General features: G+C 40.8%; 1 pseudogene; it reads left to right on the top strand.

Annotated features, from left to right (window-relative positions):
- Window positions 1–829: 829 nt before the first annotated feature.
- LOC139456122 (macrophage metalloelastase-like) lies at window positions 830–11881 on the top strand (annotated as a pseudogene).
- Window positions 11882–12183: the final 302 nt, after the last annotated feature.

Consider the following 12183-nt stretch of genomic DNA (forward strand, 5'->3'; position numbering starts at 1 on the left):
CTTGGACTAGAGGTCGATAGTGTCTGTAAAATACATCAAAAGTTATTTAGAGAAACCTCATTATCATCAGACAAGGAACTGTTATCATATTGTATATGTATTTATATACACACATATATCTATCTGTCTATATATATATGTATATATATTACTTCTCATTTAAAAGCATTTATTTTAAACATATATATATAGAGAGAGATTTAAACTCCATATAAAATATGATAACAGTTCCTTGTCTGATGATAAGGAGATTTCTCTAAATAACTATATATTATTACTTCTCATTTAAAAGCATTTATTTTTACGTTTATCTCATGTAATCATTACATGAACACTTGCTAACCTGCTTAGTCATTATCCCGCTTGACTCTATATTAGTCATAGTTCATAAGATATTGAAATCATAGAAATAATTACATGTTACATTAACATCGATACTAAAGTATATTACATGCTGTATCCCCATCAACCTGAATATTTCTCGTTCCTAGAATGAGAACTGACTTTTTAAAAACTTGTACAAGTACACAAACACAAATTCAACGCAAAAAAAAAATGCCACTGAGTTCACCAGTTTCAGTTAATAAAAAACCCAATGGGATCGTTGAGTTTAAACGAAAGGATAGTTCAGTTTAACATTGTTTCTTTAAATTTAAATCGTTTTTCTGTTTTTTCCTCCACACCACACTCCTTAGCTAACTAATGTCGTATTTCGTATGTCCCTGCGCAACACGAATGACGAAAGGATATCCCTTCCTTGAACAACGCTCTGATTGGCTGTACGTGTTAGCCGTGAGTCATCAACGGGATACCCTTCTTAAGAGAGTGACGACCGCACGCCGACTCAGAAGAAACAAGACGACCAGTATCACACAGGCACTATTCTGCTGTACAAAACGCGTTATTTATTCGTATGTGTGTCACTGGGGCAATATGAAAGGATACATTAAGTGTGCGTGCCTCTTTGTAACATGTGTTGTTGTTACTGTGCAAGGACTTTCTGTCGACAGAGACAAACGATCCAGGAGAAGACCTATCAACCTTGTTCATGATTTCGACGTGGAGGTAAGACTCTTAAACGATTTGTTACTGATTTACTATTAAATGTATTCATGTTTACCTATCAATTTTATTCGATGTAATTAATATAAGTGAGTTAGAAACAGATATGTAATAAGGGAAGGTTAAACCAACCCATCTACATCCTCCTGACAAAGGCATATTACGTTATCAATGATTCATGGTAATTGATATAGCTATGAATCGTATTGACTCAATGAATCATAAGCGAGTTCGCAGTGATTTAGCTTATATATTAACAGCACCATCCCAGTCACATAGGGAGGCACATCATTTGGAGGGTTATCGATTTTACCCATGTTCTGGAAGCAATATTGCTTCGCCTGGATGAATCATAAGAGCATTTTCTGATATTTTCAGGGATTTCTCAAAGATTTCGGTTACATGGATAATATCCCAGCAGGAATCATGGGCGATGAGCTGCGTTCAGTATTTGACAGAGATTTGCAGGTTAAAGATGCGATCAAGTAAGTGGATGTGTTCAATCGTTTACATAATAGTGAATATCGTCATAACTTTACAACCATGTGCAGTAGAGTTGTTATAATGCTTATTTATATTATATGAATTGGTATGTTTGAACAGGGCTTTACTAACGTCACCATCAGTGTCTAAATGTCCAACGTCACCATCAGTGTCTAAATGTCTAACGTCACCATCAGCGTCTAAATGTCTAACGTCACCATCAGTGTCTAAATGTCTAACTTCTCAGCCTCTGGTCTTCTTCTAGTATTCTGTAATGTTTAGTGACGTGCGCAGGTGGGTCGAGGACACTGTTTGTCTAGTACATCAATGTGAAGGTCGAGCGTTGTACCTTTGCTTGAATACACTTGTATGAAATAATAAGCAGGGATTGTGAACATAAACCCTCTTCTCGCATGACTGGTGCTGTGGTTCATTGTGACGGCGGTGGCGGAATGTGGCCTAGATTCACACTTCAACTAGAGTCAGCTGTCGGCTTGTGTGTTGTAACAGAAGCACTTTAACACACTAATACCATGCTGAATAATTCATTATCTTTATCGTGTATCAGATGTAGGCTTACAAGATGGGTTCATAATTTGGATAACAATATTTAATCACGTTCTGAATGAAATACAGTAAACTGCGGTTATAACGAACACGCTTATAACTGACGGATATAACGAACTAACTTTTTAGTCCCGACTATTTGCTGTAGTTATGCTGTATATATGCTTATAACGAATAACGGTTATAACGAACTAAAATTAGTAGTCCCTTTGAGTGCGTTATAACCGTAGTTTACTGTATTGAACTCGAGGGGTAAAGGAAATGATTCGGGATGGATGAAAGTACTGTACCTTTGTGTCATTCGTAATGATACGAACGCAGAGACTAAGACGGACGCACATACACACATATGTGATCGAACAAATATATTGTCAAAATGATATTTTTAGTTGTTTTCTCTTTACGTGGCATTTAAGCGGTATGATGAGCAAGGAAAAAAGTTATATGGATATACAACGTCTTTGTTGCAATGAATGCGACGTTACGGTGAGATATTCGTCGCACCCAAAGCATTAAGGAAGTTGTATATCCATAGAACTATCTCCCTTTTTGCGTGTTATAACCTTGTCACGCTATGCCTCTATCAGAATGTATCTTTAACGACCCCACGAGCCGACAGCATTCCAATTCGCACAAAACAACTACCCCTAGGTCCTTAAATCCCTTTGTGAATATAACACACAGTCACTCCTATCAAAACCGCAGTATTCAAGACATGCATAACACTGCGCAGTTAAACTCGGCATACGGCAAGGAGCGCCTTCACGTCTACACGTTTTTATATTAAAGCGTGTGTGCACAACCTATTTAAATCAAGTGGATGTTTGAGGACACTATGGCCGACGTACAAGTCAAACTGCTTTTCTATTTCACAAAAAAACATATTTCTAAGATCTATAATATTTGTGATAAATGCAGTAGCTATATCACAAAAATATGAGCCTAACATATCAGGCAACTATAACCATGTTATCGGTTGCAAGATGATTTAATATGTTGGAATTATATCAGTGTGCTTCCTCGAAATTTAAACAAAACATATATTAGCATAATCAGTTTTGAAACTATATTTAAGATCTAAATACCTTATAGTCTGAAAATATTTCTCGGAAATTTACATGTGGTTTAGTTTAATAATATTAATAGCAGTCTCTTGAAATCTACTAAATATTTGTAGCATAAACGGTATGGTAGTTTCTTTTAAGCAATTCTCAGGACTTATAGTATTTGCAAAAACACGTGCGCACGTTTATAAATAGTGAAACTACCAAATAGTTTTTATTCATGCAGTTATCTGATTTATAAGTATTGAATAAGCCCCTTATGGTGTGGCAATAGGGAATCTGTCATATTATCCTTCAGAAACAATAGTCCAGCCCTCATAGAAGTTCTAGAAGAATACGATTCGTTCCATGTTCTTTTGTAGGACAGGCCATTCTCACACTTTGCGCGAACACCTGGTGTCATTACCGATCTTCACTGATCCATACAAACAATTTTCAGTTTTGTCTTTTACTGCCATTTGCGTCGGTTTGGGCGGATAATCGAATCTTGTTATTCTCTGATGATGACTTTCTAGTTTAACCACAGAAATGTACGAAATATGACACCAATAGTAAATATATATAGGTGTAGGTGTTTGTGCGCGCACGTGAGTGGGTGAATATGGTTTTACGCCGCTTTTAGCAATATTCCAGCAATATCACGGCGGGGGACACCAGATATGGGCTTCACACAATGTACTCATGTCGGAAATCGAACTCGGGTCTTCAGTGTGACGAGCGAACGCTTTAACCACTGGGCTACCCGACCGCCCCTGCGCGCACGTGAATTATTACAAAAGTTTTGTCAAATATCCACACGCCGTTATGTATGTGTACTTTTTTTACCATGGCGGGGTGGAGCCCGTTGATGTACAAGTCACTCATTGTATGTTGTGTGATTTCAGAGACTTCCAGTATTACTATGGTTTGAAACAAACCGGTGAAGTTGACCATAAGACGATGCGGATGATGAAGTTACCGAGATGCGGAGTACCTGACAAGGAAAGAAATGTTGACATGCGCAGGAAAAGATCGACTGCCTACCGATACACGCACCTCGGTATGGATCATACCATGTTTTAACATTTACTGCATCTCTCGGGGGTCAGGGGTGGCCCAATCGTGTAAGGCGCCGAGGTTCTGTATGCAGAATTGCGTCCCTTGGGCACGCCAGAAACCTATGATTGTGGGTTCGAATCCCGGTTCGCCTCGATTATGTTTCTAGGTTTGACAGTACCACACCTGTGCTTGTGGGTTTCATCAAAGTGGTAAACGTCTGAGACCTGCATCAGTTCGGGCTTTCCTTCCACATTAAGCTGACACGCCGCGATATAACTGGAATACTGTTAAAAGCGGCGTTAAACCCAACTCACTCACTCACTCACATCTATCGATAATGTTATTACTGTTATTTACATTGTGTTTGTTGTGTAACGCCGCGCTCAGCAATAGTCCAGCTTTATGGCGGCGGTTTGTAAATAATCCAGTCTGAACCAGACAATCCTGTGATTGACTCAATGAGCATTGATGAAGATCTGTTCTACCCCGGGTTTTCAGGTTTTTTTTAATGTTAAATGTTAATGCCACAATGCCACAGCTTGTCCTTGAAAGATGGCAACTTACTTCATCCGCCAGATAAACGCGGTGTCTAAGACTGGACACCGGTTGTGTTCGCTGTTCAAACGGATTTCGACTGAAGTAGTTTCACTCTATATACTGCCCCGTGACGATCAGGTGTAGAATAGGTCTTCAGCAACCCATGCTTGCCGTAAAAGGTGACTGTGCCTGTCGTAAAAGGCGACTAACGGGATGGGGTAGTCAGCCTCGCTGACTTGGTTGATGCATGGCATCGTATCCCGATTGCGTGGAATCATCATGATATCAATCACTGGCTTGTCTGGTCCAGACTCGATTATTTACAGACCGCCGTCATATAGCTTGAATGTTGTTGAGTGCGGCGTAAAACAACAAATAAACCAAAAAATACACCGTTTATACTGTAAATGAATTATTAAGTAGTGTTGATGGTTTTCTTCAGGATCGAAATGGGAGAAAACTTTCCTCACTTGGAAGCTGACGAGGCCCACCCACAAGCTGAGAACAGATGATCAGAAGTAAGTGGAGACATTGCTCGTGGTTAAGTCAACTGTTACCAAATGTCTGTACGTTGTGAGGTGAGAGGAGGTGAAATAGAGTTTAACGTCGCGTCCAATATTAATGCACATATATAGCGACGGGCATGCGCGCGCGCGCGCGTGCGTGTGTGTGTGTGTGTGTGTGCACTAGTGATGACTGATGCCTGTTTTATAGTGCTAGCCCACTGAGATACCATACCGCAGTTTAACATGAATATCCCACTCAGACACAGTATACTGACTCCGAGCCGACCAGTCCTTATTTTAGCCCCTTGATGCTGAGCGCCAGACAGGCTAACAACAAGTACTATTTTTTAACGTATTTTAGTATGACGCGGCCAGGGATCGAAACCCGAGCGGACATTCTACCGCAACACCACAACGTCTCTTTTCGTTGACAATGTGTATTTCAGTGTTACTATGATCCTACAGTCATGCAGTCATAATTACTTCAACCAGTAATTCTAAAGCGGCAATTTTTTATAAAAAACAGTCATCCATTTATTGTTACTACCCAATTTTAATTGACTGCTACAGCGGAATTCTTGAATAGCGAATAATTGCCATTGAACTATTGACAGTGGCTCAGCTCAGCAACTGTTCTCTTGTGGTACAGAACCCGGAGCGGATACCAAATTCGGCTCAAAATGTAACGTCGATACCGGGTGTTATAATCTTGGAAAAATGACGTACCAAGTTATAGCACATCTCACATACGTGTATAATCTTGGAAAACTTGTGTACCAAGATATAGCACTTCTCACATACGTGTATAATCTTGGAAAAATGACGTACCAAGATATAGCACTTCTCACATACGTGTATAATCTTGGAAAACTTGTGTACCAAGATATAGCACTTCCCACATACTGTATAATCTTGGAAAACTTGTGTACCAAGAACTAGCACTTCTCACATACGTGTATAATCTTGGAAAACTTGTGTACCAAGATATAGCACTTCTCACATACGTGTATAATCTTGGAAAACTTGTGTACCAAGATATAGCACTTCTCACATACGTGTATAATCTTGGAAAAATTGTGTACCAAGATATAGCACTTCTCACATATGTGTATAATCTTGGAAAAATGACGTACCAAGATATAGCACCTCTCACATACGTGTAGACTTTTCTGTAAGGACGATGTATCTGACGAAACATTTCCGATTCGTTTTTCAGAAGGACGATACGAGAAGCGTTTCAGATATGGGAAAATGTGGCACCTCTGAGAATCACGGAAACAGCCGGTAACCCTGACATGGAGATATTCTTTGCTCGTGGTGAGCACGGAGACGGCAAGGCCAACTCGTTCGATGGAAGAAGTAAGGCATATCCTGATTTATTGATTTGTGAAATGACAACAAGGCAGATTTGAATCTACTGTTTGTATTTTGAGATATAATGTGAAATTCACAATGTGGTAACATGTACCAGGACAGGCTGTAAGTTGTGTCTGTTGTTTATGGCTGTAGTCGGCAATATTCCAGCAATATGACCGCGGTCTGTAACTGAGCAAATCTATTCTACACAAACCAATGATTGATAATGTGAACATGATACTCCTCATGGTGTAAGTCAGTTAAGTGGCAGTAAAATAAATGTATTATATATTTTTACTGAATATTTGTTATGATTAAAGTTAAATTCATTCAAACAATTGAAACCCTATTCTGCTTATTTAATTGTATTTTATGAAAGCATTAAAGAAAATTATGATGTCCTCAGGTCGAGTCCTCGCACATGCGTTTGGTCCGGGCAAAGCGCAGATCTCAGGGGATGCACACTTTGACAACGACGAGGACTGGACATTGAAATCAGACCATGGGTCGGACATGTTGGTCGTAGCTGCGCACGAGTTCGGCCATTCCCTCGGTCTCGGACACTCACGAGACCAGGGGGCGCTTATGTTCCCTGCGTACAGGGGTCAGGACGCACTGACTCTCGGACAAGATGACATCAGAGCAATACAGATTCTTTACGGTAAGTTGGAGGTGAAGGGGTACGGTTTTGTTTGTTTTTGTCTTATTTTATTATTATTTGTTTTTTTTTGGTTTTTTTTTTTAGGGGGGGGGGGGGGGGGGGGCGGGTTGAAGGGGCGACGGGGGGAAGAAGGAGCTTTGTTTGGGAGTCAGGGACGTGGTTTCGGGGGCAAGGGCCTTTTCGGACAGGGACGCGGTTGAGGGGTACAAGGGTCTGGGTGGGTGGGTGCAGGAGCGTGGGTTAGGGCAGGGAGTCGAGGGCTGGGGAATAATGGGCGTTATTTTGAAAGGGGCATTGGGTGGAGAGACGGGGGAAGGGGGGGGGGGGGGGGGGGGGCAGGGTTATAACTGATTTTGTGCGTGCTGAAATGTATTCTTTAGGTTGCTGAATTTTCGTCGATATAAACAAACTCGCATCTGGTTACAATTGTTCTTTCGTGTGTACATATATTTCTAACAGTTTAATAAGGAGGGTACACTGTTTCACATTTGTCGAACGGTATGTAAACTTATGTCATTTTCCAGGTTCCCGTCCCGGATATACAGTGAATCCTCGACGGACCCGCCCGCCGCCAGCCACCCGTCCTCCACCCCGTACCCGCTCCCCACCCCGAACCCGTTCCCCATACCGCCCACCAACCACTCCCGCCCCCACCACGACTACACCGTCACAGCCCTGCACCGTAGACTTCGACTTCATCGTAGCCGGTGAGTACACACAGAAGACGCCGCTATATTGTAACTGAAAAAATAGCATATATTTTACCAAAATAAGAAACTTGATATGAAAATCCAAACCCTCACGATAATGTTAAGGAAAACATGCACTGTAAATCATAAATTACGAGACCATGTTTTCTGTTTTTGTATTAGTCCCGTGGTTTAAAGTTCCAAGATTCACCGTTATTAGCCCATGTTTGTCAAAATCTATTCGTGTGCGTCTGGTTTAACAATTCTGTTTAATGTCTACGACATGTTTACTCACTGATCCCCCACATCAAGCTGACACACCGTGATATAGCTGAAACGCTGTTCAAAACGGCGTTAAACTCAACTCACTCACTCCCGGGATGACGACCCGCTTGTCAAGGTTCTGCTCCGTCGTGTTCCAGGTCCAGAGCGGTTCTACTACGCATTCAAGGAGGGGTCCGTGTTCAAGTTCAATGACGACGGCATGGAGGAGGGCTACCCCAAGCGCGTGCATGAGGTGTTCAAGGGTGCTCCAGAACAGATTGACCTTGCTTTCTCAGTGACAGAACAGAAAAAATCTACATCATTAAAGGTGAGTTGTACATGGCAGACGGTAATTCAAAATTAACATACCGTGTATATTAGTTTCAACAAAATCAGTATTGGTACTCTCGTGTCACTGGATCTTCTAGTTCATCGATCATTGATTGTCTGGTTTGTTTACAGACTGACGTCGCATGGCAGGAGTACTGCTGTGCTGCGTTCGGAAATAAATACTTTTTATGCAAAATGTATCAATGGCGGTGATACCGGTAGGGCAGGACATGCTTACCGTTTCGCGAACACCTGGTGTCATCACTGATTTTCAGTGATCCATTCATATTATTTCCACAGCTATTTGCCCTTTACGCCAAGGGAATCTGTTTGGGCAGAATATCTAGGCTGGTTATTCTCCTGCATTGACAATTTATATTCCCTGGTTGCCTGTCCATAGCGAGCAGTCAATAAGACGATCTCCCACACTGGTTCGAAACCGTTAACGTTTGAATCTGAAGCTGACAGACACGTGCAATATGGAGTATAGGACAACCCACCATAACAATGGAGTAGCGTTATGGTTAAGCGTTTGCTCGTAAGAGGCAACTTACGGGATCGGGTGGTCAGGCTCGCTGACTTGGTTGATACATGTCATCGTATCCCAATTGCCTAGATCGATGCTACGTTGACTTGGTTGATGGTTTGTCATCGTATCCCAATTGCCTAAGATCGACGCTACGCTGACTTGGTTGATGCATGTCATCGTATCCCAACTGCGTAGAACGATGCTCATGATGTCAATCACTGGATTGTCTGGTTCAGACACGATTATTACAGACCGCCGTCATACAGCTGGAATATTGCTGAGTGCGGCGTTAAACAACAAACAAACAACAACAAAAACAACAACAACAACATAAAGCGTTTGCTCTTCCAACCAAGGGGCGTGGGCTTGAGTACAATGGGCCGTCAAATTTCTAGAATATAGCTAACAGCGGCGTGAACTCATACGTTTCATTCTACTGGAACTAACCCCAAGATATTCTGGTTTCAGACAGGCAGGTGTGGCGGTACACGGACCTGACCCTTGACGAAGGCTTTCCATTTGAGTTCCGACGGGAACATTTCCCCGAAGCCCCCGCTTCACCATGTCCCTTGTTGATGACAGAGGCAAGGCGAGGGTCATCATGTTTGGGGTAGGTACAATCAAATCTACGTTCACACCTCAAGACCCGAACATATCCGATTAATTATATATTGATATCGTTTTCAAGACATGAGACCAATACCATAGTTACGAAATGCATCAAATGTCTCCCAACAGATTTGAGTATGTTCTCTATCACTTGTTTTAAATATCTACCCAACCGTTTTTGACAAATGTTGTCTGTTGTCGTATGTCAGACACGTAATGTCAATATGTATAAGTTTGCATTCAAAGCAGCATGTTGATTTCATCCTAGTTTAGTAGGTCATTAAGAAAGAGTGTGTTTTAAAATTAAATTTGATTTTGACTTCCTACTTTTAAAAAAAAATCCTGAGCTGTGTAATTAAACTGAGTTATGATCTATAGAGAAGGGAATTGAAACTAATACACGTAGAGATATACATGAATTGGGGTTTGTCTTCGTGACCCAACACGGAAGTAAAATGGTAGGTGATAATGCAGTAGCTACAGACCTTAGTATTGTTTCACTCAGATTGCTTGTTGGACCTTTAATAAATCGCGTGGACTAATGGATTAAGGTTTAAACTTTCAGAGTTGCGTCCCTTAGTCGTACCACGATCCGCTGATAATGATTTCGAATCCAGGATACGCCCTAATTATGATCCGTAGTCATGGTGTTCACTGAGATCATAAATGTCTAACACCTACTTCATTTTGGCTTTTCCTTCTTAAAGCCTTTCCCCAACTCACTCACTCACTCACTCACTGAACTCACTCTTTTAGGTGATAACAGTTGTTCTTGTTTATTCCTTCAGGCGACACAATGGTGGTTCTACAATTTCGACAAAGTTCAGGACTCGAGGCCATTTCCCTACCAGATCTCGAAAAACTGGCGCGGAGTTCCTCGCAATGTCCAGTACTCGGTCAGGTGGACTGACAACAACTACTACCTGATCACGTCCAATGGGTGAGCGATGTTTGCTAATATAAAGTTTGTCTGTTAATGTAAAGCTTTGTTGGCCAATATAAAGCTTATTTGTTAATATAAAGCATTGTTTGTAATGACATACATGTATTTCAACACAAATATATCAGACCATGGTCAAATGTCTGCAATCCACTCTAGGCTAGGTGTTAGCGTTCGCTCGTCACGCCGAAGACCCGGGCTCGATTCCTCACATAGGTACAACGTGTGAAGCACATTTCTGGTGTCCCCCGCCGTGATATTGTTGGACTATTGTTAAAAGCGGCGTAAAACCATAGTCACTCAATCACTCACTCTAGGACAAGATATTTTTAGAATGTCTGATGTTAGAACAAATTGATATTTACGTACCCCTGACTTCCATAGTGAAGTACTTATGTTCGTGCTTGCGTCGATGTGACAAAAACATTATGTAAATTTAATTTTTGCTGTCATTTTTAATAACGTCCTTCATTTCCTGTTTCAGTCACGTGGTATTTGACCACAACAGACGCGTAGCCTCACAGAATGGTTTGGTCAGTGGGATTCCACCATGGATGGACAAAGCCTGTGTTGCTATCATGGCTAGTCCTAGTGCCAGGTATGTTAACCATAGTCTGCAATGTTCTGGGAAAATAACACGCCCTGGTATTGAGGAATGCAGGGTTGATTGATTATAAAGGATGACAAAAGCGAGCGAGAAAAAATTCGTCTTATTTCATTCCCATAACTAGAGAATAGAAAATGTCTAAAAATATATTAAGGATAATTATATGATAGCGAACTTTCGTAAATTATCGCGTATCGCATGATTATCATAGAAGTTTAAGAATATATGTGAACTTGATCTTATAGCTGATATATATTTTGATGTAACACCTCACATATGCATTGTATGTTATGTTACTTATAACAGTATACACTTTATATGACTTTATATCTGTCTATGTATAACATAGTTTATTATATTAATCTTCATATGTTTGAGGTTAACTGTTCGTAATACAACACTTGTGATTCTGTATACGTGGATGTACCGAAACATAAACTTTGACATATTTTGTGGCATTTCTCATTGGATCTACCAAAAAATTAAGTTTCACATATATTTTGCCATTTTTCAGCGGACACTTGGAACCATTGGCGCTCATCACCATAGTGACCATGATGATCAGTCGGCTTCTGATGTGATGATGAGGTTAGACGCGAGACTGGTGTACATCCTCGAGTGAACCACAAGATCTTGTATCATCTCTGACTGATCAAAAGTAGGCGGACCTCAACGCAAGCAAATAACCAAGCGTTTTGTGCCTTATCGAACTACATTTCTCATGGTGCTTTCAAACGCCAAACAAAACTCAGGAACGGGAAATAATGGAATACTCTTTGAATATTTCCAAGATTAGAGTATAAATGCCGGTATTCCAACTGGTGGGATATAACTTATTATATGATTTCCTATATGTATTTGGAAGGATGTCAATAGTTATTTTCACGTCGCACAAAGATTATGTGATGATATTGTTTCGTTCTTCCAACTTATACCAGCCA

The sequence above is a fragment of the Haliotis cracherodii genome, unplaced genomic scaffold, assembly GCF_022045235.1.
Source record: "Haliotis cracherodii isolate W230 unplaced genomic scaffold, xgHalCrac1.p SCAF_11, whole genome shotgun sequence".
Lineage (NCBI taxonomy): Eukaryota > Metazoa > Mollusca > Gastropoda > Lepetellida > Haliotidae > Haliotis > Haliotis cracherodii.